The sequence below is a fragment of the Dasypus novemcinctus genome, chromosome 5 (assembly GCF_030445035.2).
Source record: "Dasypus novemcinctus isolate mDasNov1 chromosome 5, mDasNov1.1.hap2, whole genome shotgun sequence".
In the NCBI taxonomy this organism is placed as follows: domain Eukaryota; kingdom Metazoa; phylum Chordata; class Mammalia; order Cingulata; family Dasypodidae; genus Dasypus; species Dasypus novemcinctus.
Genome location: NC_080677.1, coordinates 59535505 through 59556115, shown reverse-complemented (window position 1 = coordinate 59556115; position 20611 = coordinate 59535505). Strand labels below are relative to the sequence as shown.

Genomic DNA, 20611 nt, shown 5'->3' with positions numbered 1-20611 from the left:
GAATACTTCTCTGATGCAGTTTTTGGATGGCTCAGTAGGGTACCAGTTTCAAGTGGAGTCCATAGCAAGACAGAGCCCTGCTAAAGATACGGCTGTACCCCAGTAGATTGCATGATGCTAGCAGCATCCATTGTGGATAAAAATACTGCATGAAGTGCCTAGCAAGGCCTAAGATGAGAGACACATTATAGATTCTATAGGATTTTGGATTTTTTTCAGGAAACTTAAAATATATACTTTTAATGTAATTTTTTTTTTTTAAAGATTTTATTTATTTAATTTCCCCCCTTCCCCTGGTTGTCTGTTCTTGGCGTCTATTTGCTGCGTCTTGTTTCTTTGTCTGCTTTTGTTTCTTTGTCCGCTTCTGTTGTCGTCAGCGGCACGGGAAGTGAGGGCGGCGCCATTCCTGGGCAGGCTGCACTTTCTTTTCACGCTGGGCGGCTTTCCTCATGGGCGCACTCCTTGCGCGTGGGGCTCCCCCACACGGGGGACACCCTTGCGTGGCACGGCACTCCTTGCGCGCATCAGCACTGCGCTCCACACGGGTCAAGGAGGCCCGGGGTTTGAACCGCGGACCTCCCATATGGTAGACGGACGCCCTAACCACTGGGCCAAAGTCCGTTTCCCTTTTAATGTAATTTTTGATGTGTATGAAACTTTGATATAGTATAGCTTTTTGGCAGGTTTATAGAATATCAGCATTTCAAAGTGAAACCTGTACAGGCAGAACAAAGGAAACTAAAATATCAATTATTTCTCTATTTATAAAGTCCTTATAGATTAAACAACACTTAAATAATAATATTTGTATATTGCCCTTTTTACCAATTCCAGATATACTCTGTAATGTATGAAGACATATCAAACACTGTTTAAGTTAGTGGGTAAGAAAAATAATACATACAGCCAAGCTTACATGAGTAAGTTTTTAAAAAAATTATTACTGACAAAAATAATGAAGTAAAACAAGATTGTCAGATGGAAACCAATTTGCATTCTTTCTAAAACTATCGTTAAGTTTGTAAAAAGTAATTCTAAGAAAAATTATCTTGAAGGCTTTTTTTTGCAGCACACCTTAGGAATACTATAAGATTTTAAGCCTTTTATCACAAGAAAAAGTATGGACTCTTGATCCTCTATTTCTCCCTTGCTGCTTTTTTTTTCTTTCTTTTTTTTTTTTTTTGCATTAAGTGGCTATTTTCTAATGTGGCAGAGAGCTACTTGATGCTTGAAAAAGTGTCCTAGAAGAGACTGAATGCCTGACCATGGGATATCAAAATTATATGTGACCAGAGTTTCTCAAAAGGAAATGGATATTATCTGCTCTAATAAGTCATGAGGTCAAGCAGGTGCAACACTGATCTGTTGAATGATAGAATGGTACACTCAGGATCACATCTGAGCAGATCCAGAGGTCACAAGCAATTACATAAACAGGTGAGCCATAATTCCACCTCACCTATCTCAGCTGCACTGCTGCTGCTCCTTCAAATTATCCTTATGGTATTGCAAGTATACCTTACAACTGAGAAGAGGCAAAAACTAGGCTAGTTTCATAGATGGGTCCAACAGTATGTTGGTGCTAACTAAAAACTAGCTGTTGCCACACTAGTCACTCTTTTTTTTCTTTTTTAAAGATTTATTTATTTATTTATTTCTCTCCCCTCCCCACCCCACCCCACCCCACCCCACCCCCACCCCCCGTTGTCTGTTCTCTGTGTCTATTTGCTGCGTCTTGTTTCTTTGTCCGCTTCTGTTGTTGTCAGTGACATGGGAATCTGTGTCTCTTTTTGTTGTGTTATCTTGTTGTGTCAGCTCTCCGTGTGTGTGGCACCATTCTTAAGCAGACTGCACTTTCTTTTGTGCTGGGTGGCTCTCCTTTACGGGGCGTACTCCTTGCATGTGGGGCTCCCCTATGCGGGGACACCCCTGCATGGCAGGGCACTCCTTGTGCGCATCAGCGCTGCGCATGGGCCAGCTCCACACGGGTCAAGGAGGCCTGGGGTTTGAACTGCGGACCTCCCATGTGGTAGACGGACGCCCTAACCACTGGGCCAAGTCCGTTTCCCCATTAGTCACTCTCAGAAGTAGCGTTGACAAAAGCCAGTGAAGGATAACACCTCCAGTGGGCAGAGCTACATGCAGTACATTGATCATTCATTCGTATGGAAGGGGAAATGACCAGAATATGGATAAACATAAGCCCCTGAGCAGTGGCAGATGTCTTAGATGGCTTGTCAGGGGCCTGGAAGGAGAAAGAATGGAATAATGGAAAGAGAGGAGTTTGGGGCAGAGGCATATGGATCTGTGGTAGTGATCACAAGCTCTGTGGATCGTTTTACCTTATGTCTGCCAGAGAGCATCCACTGAAGAGAAGGCACCGAACCACCAACTTGTCTACCAGACAGGGAAATTTATCCTGTAGATGTCCAACAGCTCTTTACTTGACCACCTTAGGAGTGGCCAAAATAGAAAGTTTGGAGGCTATTCATGTGCCCTTCAGCATAGGCTCGAGCCAGATAGAGCTACTGCCCATTACTAATTGGCCAAGCTGCCTACGGCGTAGGCCATTGTTGAGCCCTCGCTGACCGTCCTTCTAGCCAGGCACCTCATGGTAGGTTGGTTTATCACACCCCTTCCACCCTGGACTAATTTGTCCTGACTGAAATTGACACCGATCTGTATATATGCTTGTCTCCCCTGCTTACAGTGTCTCCAGAGCACATACCATCTTAGTGATGAAAGAATATTTGATTTACTGGCATTGGATTCTACACAAAAAGCCTCAGATTAAAAATTCCATTTTAAGGCAAAGGAAGATTTTATTGTCCTGGAAGGACCGGTAAAGTCTTGGCTCAACAATATATCAGCCCTGTGTTTTAGTTTCTTATCCACTAAAACAAATATCATAAATGGTCTGGCTTAAACAATGGAAATTTATTGTCTCATGGTTTTGAGGAGATGCCCCAAATCAAGACAGGATGCTTTCTGGGGCTAGCTGCCGGAGATCCACCTTGGAGGGGCCGGGGAATGTGCCTGCAACTGTTCTCATGGCTCTGAGACTTTGGAGTCTCTTCAAGTGTTTGGGAGCAGATTCCAGCTGGAGGCAGCTTTTTCTTTCGTTTCTTGGCAACTTCCTTGTATAGTAATCATTCCAAGTGGGTGTGCTTTTTTGTTTCCTCTGAACATCTGGACTCTGTCCAGTTTCAAGCAAAAGAACTAGCTTGGAGGCCATAACTTTGTTATAAACATAGACTTCCTCTATATTTAGAATATTTGGAGCTTGAAATCAATTGGTTAAGTCATGAGCACATGAGAATCTCTGATAATAGTTAAGGTTCTGACTCATTCTGGTACACAGCAGAGTGGGACTTCTAGACCAGTTTTCTCCTCCCAGACTTTGCAAGACAGTGCAGACCACTGAGACATTTGAAATGAGATAGGATTAGGTAAAACAATTTTAAAAAATTTCCCTGCCCTGGAATCAAGGATGAATAGGATTTGGGTGGGAGGAGTTAGTGGTGGGGTTGGAGGAAAGAGCCTGAGATACTTTCAGAAGACTGAGTGAGGCCAGCGGGAACTCCCTTTGCCCCTGGGATAATGGGAGTGGGGAGCAGGACTGAGGACCCACAGCCAGGCAGGAACAGGCTCTAGCCCACAAAGTCTCCTAATTTCCTAAATAGGGGAGTGAGCTGGCTGAGGGCGCTGTTGTACCAGCACCAAGAAGTGCCTTTGTAAAGCACAGGAGGCATCGGAGCATGCACTTGCACTGTTGCACTGGAGTGAGGAGTGATTGCAACTCTTCAGAATCATCCACACCTGGGAGATATGAGGGAGCCCGGTGGCCGCTCTCTAACCAACACAGGATCACCCACAAAGAGGTCAGGTCACCAGGACGTCGTCAGATAGCCACAGCAAAGGACGCAAAATTCCCTCCCCCCAAGTCCAGAAATAAGGTAAGAGGACTCAGAGGTGGAGTTTTGTACTATACTGTTACTGATTTAATGCATTCTAAGATAACTGATAAACCAGTTGAATTGATTAAATATACCTGCAAGGGACAAATTCATTGCCATCAGTAGAAATGGGGGCTTGTGAGAGAAATTAAAGGCATTCTAGAAATAAATTTTAAATTCTGCATATCAGTGTGGGGAATTACTTTAAAAGGTAAATAGGTCATTGCATTTGTTTATCCAATTGATTTGGGGGGGAGGGGAGGGTGGGGATTCTTCCCTCCTGAGGAGTGCTGCTATTAGGTGCTATTAGGTGAGGGATTTTTTTGTGTGAAACAAATCCATTTTATTGATACATATTAATAAAACATAAATCCATCCAAGTGTACAATCTATGGCAATCGGTGTAATCACATATTTGTGCATTTATCACTTCAATCATTCTTACAGCACTTTCATTATTCCAATAGTAGTAATAAACAAAAAACAACCAAAACTCATCATCTCTCAATCCATGCTTACCCTGCCGAACATAGCTACTATTCTTTTTCCTTCTCTCTAGTATATTTGTATTTATATTTTGTAAAAACAGTCTTTTTTTATGTAATATCATCCATATTCGTGTTTTCCATGAGGTTTTACTATCTTATACAGACCCATGTTATAGTTTTTAGCTTTCCTTCTAGTAATATACATGACCTTAGACTTTCCCTTTCAACCACTGTCATACCCATACAATAGTACCACTAGTTATGAACACCATGGTATACTTTAATCATTTCTATTCATTTCCAAAGATTTACAAATAACCTTTTACCAATGCTACACAGATTAACCCTTAACTTTGCATTCTCTACCCTCCTTTGCATTCTCTACCCTCCTTCTATTTTCTGGTGACCTATATTTTAATTATTAACTCCATGAGTTTACACAATACATTGAGTTCATAATAGTGCCATCGTACAGTATTTTTCCTTTTGTGTCTGGCTTGCTTCACTCAGTATAATGTCCTCCAGGTTCTTCCATGTTGTTATATGCTTCATTAGTTCATTTCTTCTTACCATTACATAATATTCCATAGTGTGTATATACAACAGTTTGTTTATCCATTCATCAGTTGATGGATACTTGGTTGTCTCCAACTTTTGGCAATTGTAAATAATGCCACTATGAACATCAGTGTGCAAATGTCTGTTTGTGTCTCTGCTCATTCTCAGTTCTTCTGGGTATGTACTTAGTAATGGTATTGCCAGTCACATGGCAAGTCTATATTCAACTTCCTTAGGAACTGCCAAACAATCTTCCACTGTGACTGTACCATTCTACATTCCCACCAACACTGAATAAGCATTCCTATCTCTCCACATTCTCTCCAACATTTATAGTTTTCCCACTTTTTAATAGCAGTCAGTCTACTAGTGTGAAATGATATCTCATTGTAGTTTTTTTTTATTTTTTAAAGATTTATTTTACTTATTTCTCTCCCCTTCCCCCTGTTGTCTGCTCTGTGTCCATTCGCTGTGTGTTCTTCTGTGTCCACTTGCATTCTTGTCATGCAGCAGTGGGAAACTGTCACTTTTGTTGTTGTTGTTATTGTGTCATCTTGCTGCATTAGCTCTTCATGTGTGCAGCACCACTCCTGGGCAGGCTGTGCTTTTCTCGTGCAGGGCAGCTCTCCTTGCGGGGCGCACTCCTTGCATGTGGGACTCCCCTATTGGGGTATCCCCTGCGTGGCATATTTAGGCCCTTGATTCATTATAAATTAATTTTTGTATAAGGTATGAGATAGGGATCCTCCTTTTTTCTTTTGGATATGGTTATCCAGTTCTGCCAGCACCATTTGTTGAATAAACAATTCTGGCCCAGCTGGGAGGGCTTGATAACCTTGTCAAAAATCACTTGACTTGAGGGTCTATTTCTGAGTTCTCAATTCGGTTCCATTGGTCAATGTATCTGTCTTTATGCTAGTACCATGCTGTTTTTTTTTTACCACTGTAGCTAAGTAATATGCTTTAAAATCAGGAAGTGAGAGCCCTCCAACTTCATTCTTCTTTTTTAAGATCTTTTTGGCTATTCAGGGTCCCTTACCCTTCCAAATAAATTTGATAATTGGTTTTTCCACTTCTGCAAAAAAGGCTGTTGTGATTTTTATTGGGATTACATTAAATCTGTAAATCAGTTTGGATAGAATCGACATCTTAATGATATTTAGTCTTCCAATCCATGAACATGGAATATCCTTATATTTGTTTAAGTCTTCTTTGGTTTCTTTTAGCAATGTTTTATAGTTTTCTGAATACAGATCATTTATGTCCGTGGTTAAGTTTGTTCCAGAATATTTGATCGTTTTAGTTGCTATTATAAATGGAATTTTTTTTCTGATTTTCTCCTCAGATTGCACATCAGTAGTATATAGAAATGCTATTGGCTTTTTGTGTATTAATCTTCTATCCCACCACTTTGCTGAACTTGTCTATTAGTTCTAGTAACTTTGTTACAGATTTTTCAGAAGATTCTACATATAGACAAATAGTGATGACATGATTTTCCTATTTGGGTGCCTTTTATCTTCTATTTTTTTTAATTGCTCTAGCTGGAATCTCTAGCACAATATTGATAACAATAGTGACGGTGGGCATCTTGTCTTGTTCCTCATCTCAGCAGGAAAGCTTTCAGTCTTTCACCATTGAATACAATGCTAGCTGTAGGTTTTTCATATATGAATTTTACCATATTGAGAAAGCTTCCTTCTATTTCTATCTTTTGGAGTGTTTTTTTTTTCTTTAAATCAAGAAAGGGTGCTGTATTTTGTCAAATGATTTTTCTCCATCGATTGAGAAGATCATGTGATTTTTCTTCTTCAATTTATCACTGTGGTTTATTACACTAATTCATTTTTTTTGTTGTTGAATCACTAGCATACCTGGGATAAAATCCACTTGATTGTGGTGTATAATTCTTTTAATGTGCTTTTGAATTCTGTTTGCAAGTATTTTTTGAGGATTTTTGCATCTATATTCATTACAGGTATTGGTCTGTAATTTTCTTTTTTTGTAGTATCTTTATCTGGTTTTGTTGTTAGGGTGATGTTGGTTTCATGGAATGACTTTGGTATTCTTTCTAGCTCAATTTTTTGGAGGAACTTGACCAAGATTGGTATTAGGTCATCTTTGAATGATTGGTAAAATTCACCTATTAAGCCATCTGGTCCATGATTCACAGGAGGTTTTTAATGACTCTTTCAATCGCTTCACTTGTGATTGGTTTGTTGAGGTCTTCTATTTCTTCTAGGGTCAGTGTAGGTGTTTTGTGTATTTCTAGGAATTTGTCTCTTTCCTCTATGTTGTCTAGTTTTTTGGCATACAGTTGTTCATAGTTTCCTCTTATTATCTCTGTTATTTCTGTGGAATCAGTGGTAATGTTCCTCCTCTCATTCTGATTTTATCTACTTGTGTTTTCTCTCTTTTTTCTTTGTCAGCCTAGCCAAGGGTTTTTTGTTGATTTTGTTGATCTCAAAGAACCAACTTTTGGTTTTGTTGATTCTTGATTTTGTTATTGTTGTTCTTGATTTATTTCTGTTCTGATCTTTACTATTTCTTTCCTTTGGCTTGTTTTTGGATTAGTTTGCTGTTTTTTCCCCCTAGTTCCTCCAGGTGTGCAGTTAGATCTTCAATTTTAGCTTTTTCTTCTTTTTAATTGAGGGCTATAAATTTCCCTCTCAGCACTGCCTTTGCAGTGTCCCATAAGTTTTGATATGTTATGTTATTTTCATTTGTCTCAAGATATTTGCTGAATTCTCTTGCAATTTCTTCTTTGATCCACTGATTGTTTAACTCTGTTTAATCAGTCTCCATATATTTATGAAATTTCCCTTTTTTTGTCTATTATTTATTTCCACCTTCATTCTGTTATTATCAGAGAAAGTGTTTTGTATAATTTCAATCTTTTTAAATGTATTGAGACTTGTCTTGTGACCCAGCATATGGTCTATCATGGAAAAGGGTCTATAAGCACTTGAAAAGAATGTATATCTTACTGTTTTGGGATGCAAAGCTCTATAGATGTCTGTTAGGTCTAGCTCATTTATTATCTTATTCAAGCTCTCTGTTCTTTATTTATCCTCTGTCCAGATGTTCTATCCAATACTGAGAGTGGTGTATTGAAGTCTCCAACTATTATTTCCATCTATTTCTCCCTTCAGCTTTGCCAGTGTGTGCCTCGTGTACCTTGGGATACTAGGTTAGGTGCATAAATATTTAGTATAGTTATTCTTCATGAATTGCCCCTTTTATTATATATATAATGACTTCTTCCACCCCTTATAACAGTTTTGCGTTTCAAATCTATTTTGTCCGATATTAGTATCACCACTCCAGCTCTTTTTTGGTTACTATATGCATTGAATACCTTTTCTAACCTTTCATTTTTAATTGGGGTGTGTCCTTACATCTGAGGTAGGTCTCTTGTAGACAACATATAGATGGCTCATATTTTTAAATCCATTCATTCAGTCTATGCCTTTTAATTGGGGAGTTCAATACTTTAACATTCAGTGTTATTACTCTAAAGGCATTACTTACTTCATCTGTTTTGTTCTTTGGCTCTCTTGTCATATTTTTCTATTGTCTATCTTGTTACCCTTTTTAACAATTTTCATTTCTAAACTCTTCTCCAAATCTCTTGCTCTTGTTTTTTTCCTTTCAGGCTGCAGTCCCTTTACTATTTCTTGTAATTCTGGATTTTGGTTACTAATTCTATCAGTTTTTGTTTATCTGTGAAGACTTTAAACTCACCCTCACTTTTGAAGGACAGCTTTGCTGGATAAAGAATTCTTGTCTGCTAGTTTTTCTCCTTCAGTACCTTAAATACATCATATCACTTTCTCCTCACATCCATGGTTTCTGATGAGAGGTCAGCACTTAATCTTATCAAGTTTCCCTGTATGTTATGTTTTGCCTTTCTCTTGCTTCTTTCAGAATCCTCCCCTTATCTCTGATATTTGTTATTCTGAATAGCAGTATCTCAGTGTAGGTCTATTTGGATTTATTCCTTTTAGAACATTGACACTTATGTCTTTCATAAGGGCTGGGAAGTTTTCATTCATTATTTCTTTAAATATTCTTTCTGTACCTTTTCCTTTCTCTTCTCTTTCTTGGACACTAATAATGTGAATGTTTGTATATTTCACTTTGTCTTCAATTCCCTGAGACTCTGTTCCATTTTTTAAGTTCTTTTCTCTTTCTGTTCTTCTATCTTTTCCAGTTCTGATGTTCTGTCTTTGAAATCACTAATTCTGTCTTCAAGCAAATCAAATCTGCTCTTACTTGCCTCTAATGTATTTTAAATCTCATCCACCATGTCTTTAATTATTATTTTTAAATTTATTTCTCTTCCTTTCCCCCCCTCCCCACCTTCCCCCCTTCCAAGTTGTCTGCTCTCTGTGTCATTCACTGTGTGTTCTTCTGTGTCTGCTTGTATTCTTGTCTGCGGCACTGGGAATCTGTGTCTCTTTTTGTTGCATCATCTTGCTGCGTCAGCTCTCCTTGTGTGCAGTGCCACACCTGGGCAGGCTGCACTTTCTTCGCACAGGGTGACTCTCCTTATGGGGCACACTCCTTGTGTGTGGGGTTCCCCTATGAGGGGGACACTCCTGTGTGGCACAGCACTCCTTGTGCACATTAGCACTGTGCTTGGGCCAGCTCATTACACACAGATACAGAGGCCTTGGGTTTGAACCCTGGACCTCCCATGTGGTAGGTGGATGCTCTATCTGTTGAGCCAAATCTACTTCCCTCTTTGCAGGCTTTCAAATTGTTCTTTATGCTCACCCAGTGTCTTCTTAATATCCTTTATGTCTTTAGTCATATTTTCTTTAATTCTTTGAAATGATTTAGGGCAGTTGTATGATTATCACTGATTAATTTTCTTAAATCTTGTATCTCTTCAGGATATATAGTTAGTTACTTTGGTGGTCCATCTCTTCCTATTTCCTAGTATTGCTTGTAATTTTTTGCTGATGTCTAGGCATCTGAATTGGTGAATTTACTCTGATGGCCAATTTCTCTTCCTTTCCTATTTTTTTTTTCCCCACAGCCCTTCTTTGATATTTGGTTCACCTTATTCTAAGTCTTTAAAAATTGCCTGGCTTGAGTTATCAAAATTGGGCTGGGGACTCCCAAGGATAGGATACAGAGTACCATAAACAGTTTCATTTTTTGTTGTTGTTGTTGTCATTTTCTTTTCTTTTCTTTTGTCCAGTAAAAATAATCTATTGGGAAATGGGGAGAAAAAACAGAACTTGCTGAGAAATGTGAGAGAAAGATGGAAATATGCACTGAGATTTGATGTGGGAACCTCCATCAGACAGGCCAGGAGATGGTGCTCATCAGCACACATATCTATGGAGGTGTTTCAGTCTGGGCTTTCCTATGTTCCTGTGTTGAATCTCCAGAGTGGAGATCAAAGCAGGTTCTGTTGGCCAAATTCAGTGAAGAAAAGCCTCCCAATTCCCCTCTTCTTTTTCTCTTGAAACATGTCTGCTCCCCTTTCAATAGGCTTCAGTGAGCCAGGGTTTTTACCCCAGCTTAATATCTGGGGGTTGGGGAGGGGAGCCCTTTCTGGCTACTGCCAGGGCTTGGTAACTCATGTTTGTTGATTTAGCTTCTTTGTTTCTCTGTCCCTCACCCTCCTGGGAGCTGTGTAGCACTGTCCTGGTCTAAAAAAGTTCCCTCGGACAGATTTTGGCTCTTTCTCTGTTGTTTTTGTGAGAGCATTCAGCTCTGCCTTTTAGTCCATCACCATCTTCCTACAATCTTCCCTCCAACTGATTTTTTAACTTCACATTATCCCACTTCTTCAGGTCCCTCAGGTTCCTCAATTCAGCCAAGAGTGCTTTTCAAAGGAAGATTCCAATTGTTGGATGCTTGTTGACCTTAATTACTTAGGTAAGTTTCCTCAAAGTTCTCCTGGGCACAGTTTTCACTGGATTCCACCTGATACAAATCCACAAATATTCAATGATGACATGAAAACTGTATCTGTTGATTTGTAAATTTTGACACTGATGTATGACCAGTGAAGGTATATGTGACTGTTAGTAATAATTGTATGCATTTCTGAGAATTTGATTGCTAACTCTTTTGCTTAGAATTTCTATATGTCATCTATTTATAACTAAATGCTATCTACAAAGAGTGGAAAAGAATTTTATAATTTCTGAGTATTGATCTGCTTTAAAAATATATGTTTTTGATAATTTACTTTCATTATCAGTGTTCAAACATTTTAAGACATAAAAATCTCTGAGCTATGTGTAATAGCGTGAGAAATTGTAGAATAAATGCTAATCCAGCTATAAAAAGGACTGCAAGCCTAAAATCTTCAGAGATGAAAAAAGACTGGAAATTTAAAGGGAAATATATATATGGGATTGAACCCAGGACCTCATACATAGGGAGCAGGCACTCAACTACTGAGCTACATCCGTTCCCCAGTGAGAGTTGTTTTTTTCATTTGTTTGTTTTGTTTTTAGGAGGTACTTGGGATAGAATGTGGGACCTCATGCATGGGAAGCAGGTGCTCAACCACTTAAGCTACATTTGCTCCCTAAAATATATATTTTTAAAAAGAAAAGTAAAACAACATAACTGAATTAAATATCAAGAAAATATTTCTGTGGCCCAAAAACATAACAGAAAGGCAAAGTAGGCCTGAAAGTGTGCCAGAGTGTTGAGGAGTTCAGCTGCAGTGAGGTAACAGGGGCTAAAAGTGGTGCACATTAGGCAGGGATGGGATCAGGTTCCAAGTTAAGCTGGGTATATGGAGAGCTGTGGGGACACAGACATCATCTCACAACTGGAACAGAACGAACACACCTATCTCAGGGACTCCCTTGGCAATAACTCCAACAGTGCTACAATGGGTGTCTTAGATGGCTTGTGAAGGCAGTTACAACTGAAAGTGGTAAACTGGTGAAGAAAGGGGGGGCAGAGGGAGAAGTCCACTAAAAATGATTTCAGAAACCAAAATTTCAAAACACACAAAGAAGCTCACGTCAAAAAAGGACAGAAAAAAAAAAAATCAGCTATGAATTCATTCCAAATAAAAGTAAATTTAAATTTTGGTAAGCATATTTAGGACTATCAAAGGGACAATCCATAATCAGAATAAGCAGTTATGAAAAGGGTGAAAATGGAATAAGAAAAAGAGCTAACTAGAAATCTTAGAAACCACACACATATACACATACACATATATATATATGTTTTTGTTATATGTGTGTGTATATGTATATACACACACATATATTTTATGTGTATGTATATGTATGTGTATTCAATAGATAGGATAAATTCTGATTATGGTAAAAAAAAAAACATTTGTGTGTTCAAAGATAGTTTTGAGGAATTTACCCAAATGAAGCACAGAAAAATTTAAAAAATGAAAATATATGAAAGTGGGAAGCAGCTGTGGCTCAATCGATTGAGCTCCTGTCTACCATATGGGAGGCCTAGGGTTCACATCCCAGGCCCTCCTTGAGAAGGCAAGCTGGCCTGTGCCTGCGGAGAGCTGACAGCCTGCGCCCCTGGAGAGCTGGCTCAGCAAGATGATGCAACAAAGGGAGACAAGCAGACACAGAAGAACATGCAGTGAATGGACACAGAGAGCAGACAGCAAGCAAGCAGCAAGTGGGGGGATAAATAAAAAAAGTAAGTAAAAGTGTCAAAAGAGTGGTGAAAATAAAATATGACAGATAAAACTCAAATAGGGGGGAAACGGACTTTGGCCTAGTGGTTAGGGCGTCCGTCTACCACATGGGAGGTCTGCGGTTCAAGCCCCGGGCCTCCTTGACCCGTGTGGAGCTGGCCCATGCACCGTGCTGATGCGCGCAAGGAGTGCCGCGCCACGCAGGGTGTCCCCCGCATAGGGGAGCCCCACGCGCAAGGAGTGCGCCCCTAGGGAGAGCCGCCCAGCGTGAAGGAGGGAGCAGCCTGCCGAGGAATGGCGCCGCCCACACTTCCCGTGCCGCTGACGACAACAGAAGCGGACAAAGAAACAAGACGCAGCAAAAAAAAAAAAAAAAAAAAAAAGACACAGAAAATAGACAACCGGGGGAGGGGAGGGGAATTAAATAAATAAAAATAAATCTTTAAAAAAAAAAACTCAAATAGGAATAAACTTAAAAAATACTTAAAATATACTTAAAAGATACTTAAAATAAATGGCAGAGTTTGAGAGACTTCAATAAATACCACAAAACAGATCTCAATAAACTTGAAAAGATCAATATTATACAAAGCACTTTCTTTATCATAATGGAATAAAGCTAGACATCAACAACAGGCAGAAAAGGAGAAAATTCATGAAGAAATGGAGATTAAACAATACACTATTAAACAATCAATGGGTTAAAGAAGAAATTGTAAGAGAAATCAGTAAATATCTTGAGATGAATGAAAATAAGAACAAAACATATCACAACCTGTAGGTGCAGTGAAAGCAGTGCTGAAAGGAAATTTATAGTCCCCAAAGGTTACATTAAAAAAGAAGAAAGCCAGAATCAAAGACCTAACTACACAGTTGGAGGAACTAGAAAAAAAACAGCAAAATATGCCCAAAGCAAGAAGAAAAGAAGAAAAGAGATAACAAAGATCAGAGCAGAAATAAGTGAAATTGAGAACAAAAACCAATAGAGAGAATTCACAATACTAAAAGTTGTTCTTAAAGAAGATCAACAAAATTGACAAACCCTTAGCTAGACTGACAAAGAAACAAAGAGAGAAGATGCAAATAAATAAAACCAGAAATGAACATGGGAATTACTACTGACACCACAGAGATAAAAGAGATCATGAGAGGATACTATGAACAAGTGTATGCCAACAAACTAGACAATATAGATGAAATGGAAAAATTCCTAGAAATGTATGAAAACCTATACTGACCTTAGAAGAAGTAGAAGACCTCAAAAATCAAAGCAAAGAGATTGAGTCAGTCATTAAGTAACTCCCGAAAATAAAAAGCCCATGACCAGATGACTCACAGGCGAATTCTACCAAGCACTGAAGAAAGATTTAATACTGATCTTAATAAAATTCTCCCCAAAAATTCATCAGAAGGAACATTACCAAATATCATCTATACCAAAGCCAGATATAGACCCATTCCCCTAATGAACACAGATGCAAAACTCCTCAACAAAATCCTTGCTAACTGAATTCAATAGCACATTAAAATAATTATACACCATGATCAAGTTGGATTCATCTCAGGTATACAAGGGTGGTTCACCATAAGAAAATTAATTAATGTAATACACCACATTAATAGAAAGAAGGAAAAGTTCCACATGATCATCTCAACTGACACAGAAAAATCATTTCACAAAATCAGTTGTATTTTATCTTGATAAAACACCCTTTTGTTAAGAAGATCTTCTTAATGAAAACACTCAGTAAACTAAAAGGGAAGTTCCTCAACATGATAAAGAACATGCATGAAAAACTTACAACCAGCATCATAGATCATCATGCAAAAATCAGCAGTGCTTCCTAGTAATGAACAATCTGAAGAGGAAATCAAGAAAAAATTCCATTTTCAGTAACAACTAAAAGGACCAAATATTGAGGGATAAATTTAACCAAGGATATAATGCACTTATACATGAAAAACTACAAAACATTGCTAAAAGAATTCAAAGAAGGCCTAAATAAATGGAAAGGCATTCTGTGTTCATCGATTGGAAGACTAAATATTGTTAAGATTTCAGTTCTACCCAGAAACAATTTACAGAGTCATTGCAGTCCCAATCAAAATTCTAACATCCTTCTTTGCAGAAATGGAAAAGCCAATCATCACATTTATATGAAATGGTATAGGGCCCTGGATAGCTGAAACAATCTTTAAAATGCAGAATTTTTGTGGAGAACTTACTCTTCCTGATTTTAGAACATATTACAGAGGTACAGTAATCAACACACTGTTGTGCTGGCATAAGGACAGACATATAGATAAGCAGAATCAATTTGAGAGTTCAGAAATAAACCCTCATATCTATGTCCCATTGATTTTTCACAAGGGTGCCAAATCCACTCAGAGGTGAAAGAATAGTTTCTTCAACAAATGATACTGTGAAAACTGGATATCCATATGCAAAGGAGAATGAAAGCAGACTCCATCTCACACCATATGCAAAAATGAATTCAAAATGGATCAAAGACCTAAACATAAGAGCCAGAACTATAAAATTCCTAGAAGAAAACATAGGGAAACATCTTCAAGAGACTGTGTTAAGCAATGGTTTCTTAAACTTGGTATCAACAACATGAGCAACAAAATGAAAAATAGATAAATGGGACTTCATCAAAATAAAAATCTTTTGCACATCAAAGGACTTCATCATTAAAGTAAAAAGACAACATCCAGAATGGGAGATAATATTTGTAAACCACTTATCCAATTAGGGTTTAATTTCCAGATTATGTAAAGAAATCCTACAACTTAATAAAAAGACAATTAATCCGATTAAAAAATGGGCAAAAAATTTGAAGAGACATTTCTCCAGATATGATATCCAAATGGCCAATAAGCACATGAAAAGATGCTCAATATCATTAGCCATTCTAGAAATGCAAATCCAAACCCAGTGAGATACTATTTAATTAAATATGCACAGAGAAAGAGATGTAGTCATCAAGGATGACTTTTAGGGTTTGGTTTATACAACTAAATGGGTGGTGGGACCATTTATAGAACTTAGAGCACTGATTCTATGATGAAGACTGAAAAAAAAAAATCCATGAATTTAACAACCTGGAGGTCATTAGTGACTTTACTGAGAGCAGTTTTGATGGAATGATAGGGCCATATGCCAGACTGGAGTGGGTTTGAGGTTTGAAAATTGTGGTGACAAATATAGGAAATTAAGAAGATTGTGAAGTGAAAGATGGTTGGACTATGGTTTGCTAAGAAGTGGAGAGGTGGTATATGGGTTTGAGTGAGGTATTCTATTTTTTTTTTTAAGTAACAGACACTTGAGCATGCCTGTTTAAAGGTGGTGAGAAACAGTCAGTTGTGAGGACAGACTGAATATACAAAAAAGAAAGGGATAATGGATAGTGTAACATTCTTGAATAGGTAACCGAGGTGGAACCCAAAGCATAGGTGGCAGGATTAATGGCCCTTTCTATGGATGGAAGCGTGAGGGAGATGTGATGTGTATGTTTCATTTTAGTAAGATAAAGAAGTTTCCATCTGGCCAGTTCTGTTTTCTTTGTAAAGTGGTGTCTTCAGCTCCTTTATCTGGTCAGGTGCTTATACAACTTAATCTTTTCTGGCATATTTGTAAATTCTACTTTCGAGGCCCAAAGCTGTTTAGTTTTGTGGGCTATGGATTATATTTTTTTTGGTGTGCTATTACACACTGTAGAGTTATATAGCTCTAAGTTTTTGGTTTTTGACAGTTTATATATATATTAATGTAATTAAGCTACATTATTTTACATGAAACATTTTCCAACAAATATATTTAAAAACCATCTATACTAATTTTATTGCATTACAAAAAATATTGAGAGGCACAATTGAAGTATTCATATGAATTGTGAGAGATGGAGACCGTGGCCTATGACGGCTGTCCACGTTGTTCCTTTGTCATTTAAAGTCTCTCACTACAACAGTTCTTACATCCACAGTAGTGCACCTGCATTTAGTAGGAATAAATCACATAAAGTATGTACTTTTGGGAAGCGGATTTGGCTGAATGGATAGAGCATCCACCTAGCACATGGGAGGTCCAAGGTTCAAACCCAGGGCCTCCTGACCCGTGTGGTGAAGCTGGCCCACGCACAGTGCTGATGTGCAAGGAGTGCCGTGCCATACAGTGGTGTCCCCTGTGTAGGGGCACCCCACGTGCAAGGAGTGTGCCCTGTAAGGAGAGCTGCCCAGTGCAGAAAAAAGTGCATCCTGCCCAAGAATGGGTCTGCACACATGGAGAGGTGATGCAGCAAGATGATGCAACAAAAAGAGACACAGATTCCCGGTGCTGTTGACAAGAATACAAGTGGACACAGAAGAATGCACAGTGAATAGACACAGAGAGCAGACAGCTGGGGGGCAGGGGAGAGAAATAAATAAAAAATAAATATAAAAAAAAGTATGTACTTTTATACACAAAGTATATTTGTGTATATATTGTGTATATATGTGTGTATTGTCACTTTAAATAACTTAGAAAAATTTCATTTTGAATTGCACAAAAGTTCTCTTTAAAACTGACAACTCCCAGAAGACAGGGCTTAGAATTAAGTAAGAATTAATTCCACTTAATAACTTATTACAAATAATTATGTTTCTACGTCTCCATAGATTAAAAAATCTATGAAAAAATTACATTATTCAAGTGGGACATTAAAACATTTTTTTCATAGGAAAATAGGTTTATACGTTCATCTCTAGTCAGCTAAATTATTTTTTCCTACTTTAAAAGCAACGCAGATCACAGAATAGCTAAAGTTGTAAATCAGAGTGCCTATACCACAATACAATGTGTAAGTTTTTACATTAATTTGTTTTGTGTATCATTCTATTTGTAGTATCAAATTATCAAAAAGGCACATGGGTACATTCTTCAGAACAGTTTTGATCTTTAAAAATAATCACACATTTATAAGCAGCAATTTCAATCATGTTTAAAACAAAAACACTGAACAAAAGTGTTTCCCAATTCAGATGACACAGAATACATGAAATTCCTTCAGGCACTTCATTTTCCATAGAATTTCTTGTTCAGTAGGTATATAATAAGGTATATAACCTTATCAAACATTTTCATTACGACTACTACTTCATATTGCATTTAAACTAAATCCTGAATACTGATCTGCACCTTTTCCATCCCAACATCCAGGAATTTCGATCTGATGTCAAAGATGCCCACTTCTTCAGCAGATATGATATCAAATGTAACGCTTTTAAACTGGTTCGTCTGAAGATCTTCGATGTCTAGCAGGACACCCTTCTCATGCAGCTTTCTTGCAGTGTATCTCATAGGCTTCCCTTTCTTTGGCCCTGTGGGTTCTTCCTTTCCATCTAGTTTAATTGACCTCCAAGTCAATTTTTTCTTTGTAAAAGAAACAAATCTAAACAAATCATTATGTAGGTGTCATAATAACTAATTTGTTCCACATAAAATGCTGCCTTCTTTAGTGCATTCAGGGTCTGCTGAAGTTTTGCCAATTTGGTTTTTCAAAGTTACGATACATTCTTAGAGTTCAATATCCTTGGCAATCTCATTGAGAATGTCTTGGTATTTATTTTTGGATGACACATATTCAGTTTGTTCCAGTGTCTGAAGATCACTCTGGATTTTCCTTTTCTTCTGAGAAAATGAGTACCTTCAATCATAAATTAGCTATTTTTCATTTCTTCTGGAGTTTTGGAATCTTAAACCCATGGCGTGATTTATTTCCTGTTGTGTTGTTGCTGGCATCTCTAACATTTCTGTCAACATGTTTCCCTGGCTGGTTCCAGATCACATCAATTATCAGTTTTTTGGTCTTTATCATGAGGCTATGTCCATCTATAGCCTCATCATCCTGTAAGTCATACTTGCTTGTCAAGGAAAGAAAAATTTCAGTTTTTAAAAGTTGACTTAATTTGACAGTTTATAAAAGACCTAGGGAAGCAGACGTGGCTCAACAGATAGAGCGTCTGTTATCATATGGAGGGTCCAGGGTTCAATCCCCAGGGTCTCCTGACCCATGTGATAAGCTGGCCCATGAGCAGTGCTGCTGCATGCAAGGAGTGCCGTGCCATGTAGGGATGCACCACGCGCAGGGAGCGAGCCCCTCAAGGAGAGCTGCCCGTGTGTAAAAAGCTCAGCCCGCCCAGGAGTGGTGCTGCACACAAGGAAAGCTGAAGCAGCAAAATGACGCAACAAAAAAGAGACGCAGATTCTCAGTGCTGCCTGATAATGCAAGTGGACACAGAAGAACACACAGCAAATGGACACAGCAGACAACTGGGGGGGAAAGGGAGAGAAATAAATAAAATAAATCTTGAAAAAAAAAGACCTAACATGTTCCAATAAGGAAAAAAAATAGGGAGATTACGACTAAAGGTGATTTTCTTTCTTTAGTCACATTTTTAAAAAGTGACTGCATCGTATTCCGGCATATAGATGTATTATAATCATTTGCACATTGTTATTTTAAATAATACTGTTACATTCTTATACATAAATCCTTGTCTCTCATTTTCTAGACATGGAATTATTGGACTAAAGATTTTTAAATCTCATAATACATATTGCCCTCCAGAAAGATATTTGGTTCATTTAATCAAGTTCAAAGACAAAATATAATTGAGCGATAAATATGCTAATTTTTAGCCTAGAGACTGTTCATCATATCTAGTGTTTATGGTTTAAAGAACACTTTCTAATTTGGAACTATAGGTGGCACTAAAGGATTAAGGAATGGAGCTGCAGCTACTGTCAGAATCCTAGGCTGGAAGGGATCTTGAATAGGTGTCAGCAACCTTTCTTTATAGCAGACAAGCCAAAAACAATTCTAGAATATAATCCTTTCTGCTCTTGAAATTTTCTATAAATCACCTTGGCCGTACAGTCTAGTCTTAATGGTGCATCATACTTGAGACTTTGTAATAATGTAAGCTTCTTTGTGTTTATCTTGTTCTCTAGGCTATGGATTATACTTTATAATGCCATTTGCAAACTATTCCTTTAAATACCAATTGTGTCACACTGAACCTTGCCACCTTTCATTCCTCTGCTTCTGTAACTTTTTCAAGGAGGAAAATATAGCCCATGCTTCAGAAAGGTAAAGAATACTTGAATTACCTGATCATAAAAATGATCACTGTAACGTTGTGGGTGTTAATTTGTGTATCACTGCATTACTTGCTCAGTTGTATGATGACTCTTTTTGTAGGTTTTCAGTGTGGAAACATTTTTTTGTTTGTTTGTCATATTTAATTGAGTATAAGAGACTCACTAATGGGGCTGTCACAGGGAGATTTTGTAGACAAAATACATGTCATCTTTGTATCCAATAAACATTTTTGCATGCAATATGTTTTTTTTTAATTAGAGAAGTTATTAGCTTATAAAACAATCATGCATAATATGCAGAATTACCATATATCACCACTCCACCAACACCTTACATTGTTGTGGAACATTTGTTACAGATTATGAAAGAACATCATCAGACTATTACCACTAACTGTGATCCATAGCTACATTTGGTAGCAATATACAGTTTTTAACATATTAAGGATATTCAATTAAGCTAAAGATGGAATTTTTAAAAAGGCACCAGGCTTCATTCTTCAATGAGTCTTTAATGAACACCTATGATATTCCCCAAACATGAAACTTTAATAATCCCCTACTGAGAGTTGTTCTAATTTTCCTGTTATCTCTCTTTTTTTGTTTAATGGCAAATTAGGCATGAGAATAGCAAAGCACCGGCTCCGGAGAAGACTGAGAGACAAATCAGAAAGAAGCAGGGAGGGTAGTCTTTGACACCCTTGGGACAGATATGTCAAGGGTCCCTCACTTCCTAGAAGCACTTATCTTGATCTCACTTTTCTTAAGTTATTTCTCTTAGGGGATGGACACTTTACATGTTCAATTA

General features: G+C 37.9%; 1 long non-coding RNA gene across 1 annotated transcript; it reads left to right on the top strand.

Moving 5' to 3' along the window:
• Nucleotides 1-3376: 3376 nt before the first annotated feature.
• Nucleotides 3377-20043, top strand: LOC139439025 (uncharacterized). The gene is made up of 3 exons (XR_011648817.1): nucleotides 3377-3956; nucleotides 10813-10897; nucleotides 17860-20043. It is a non-coding gene; the product is annotated as an uncharacterized lncRNA (long non-coding RNA).
• Nucleotides 20044-20611: the final 568 nt, after the last annotated feature.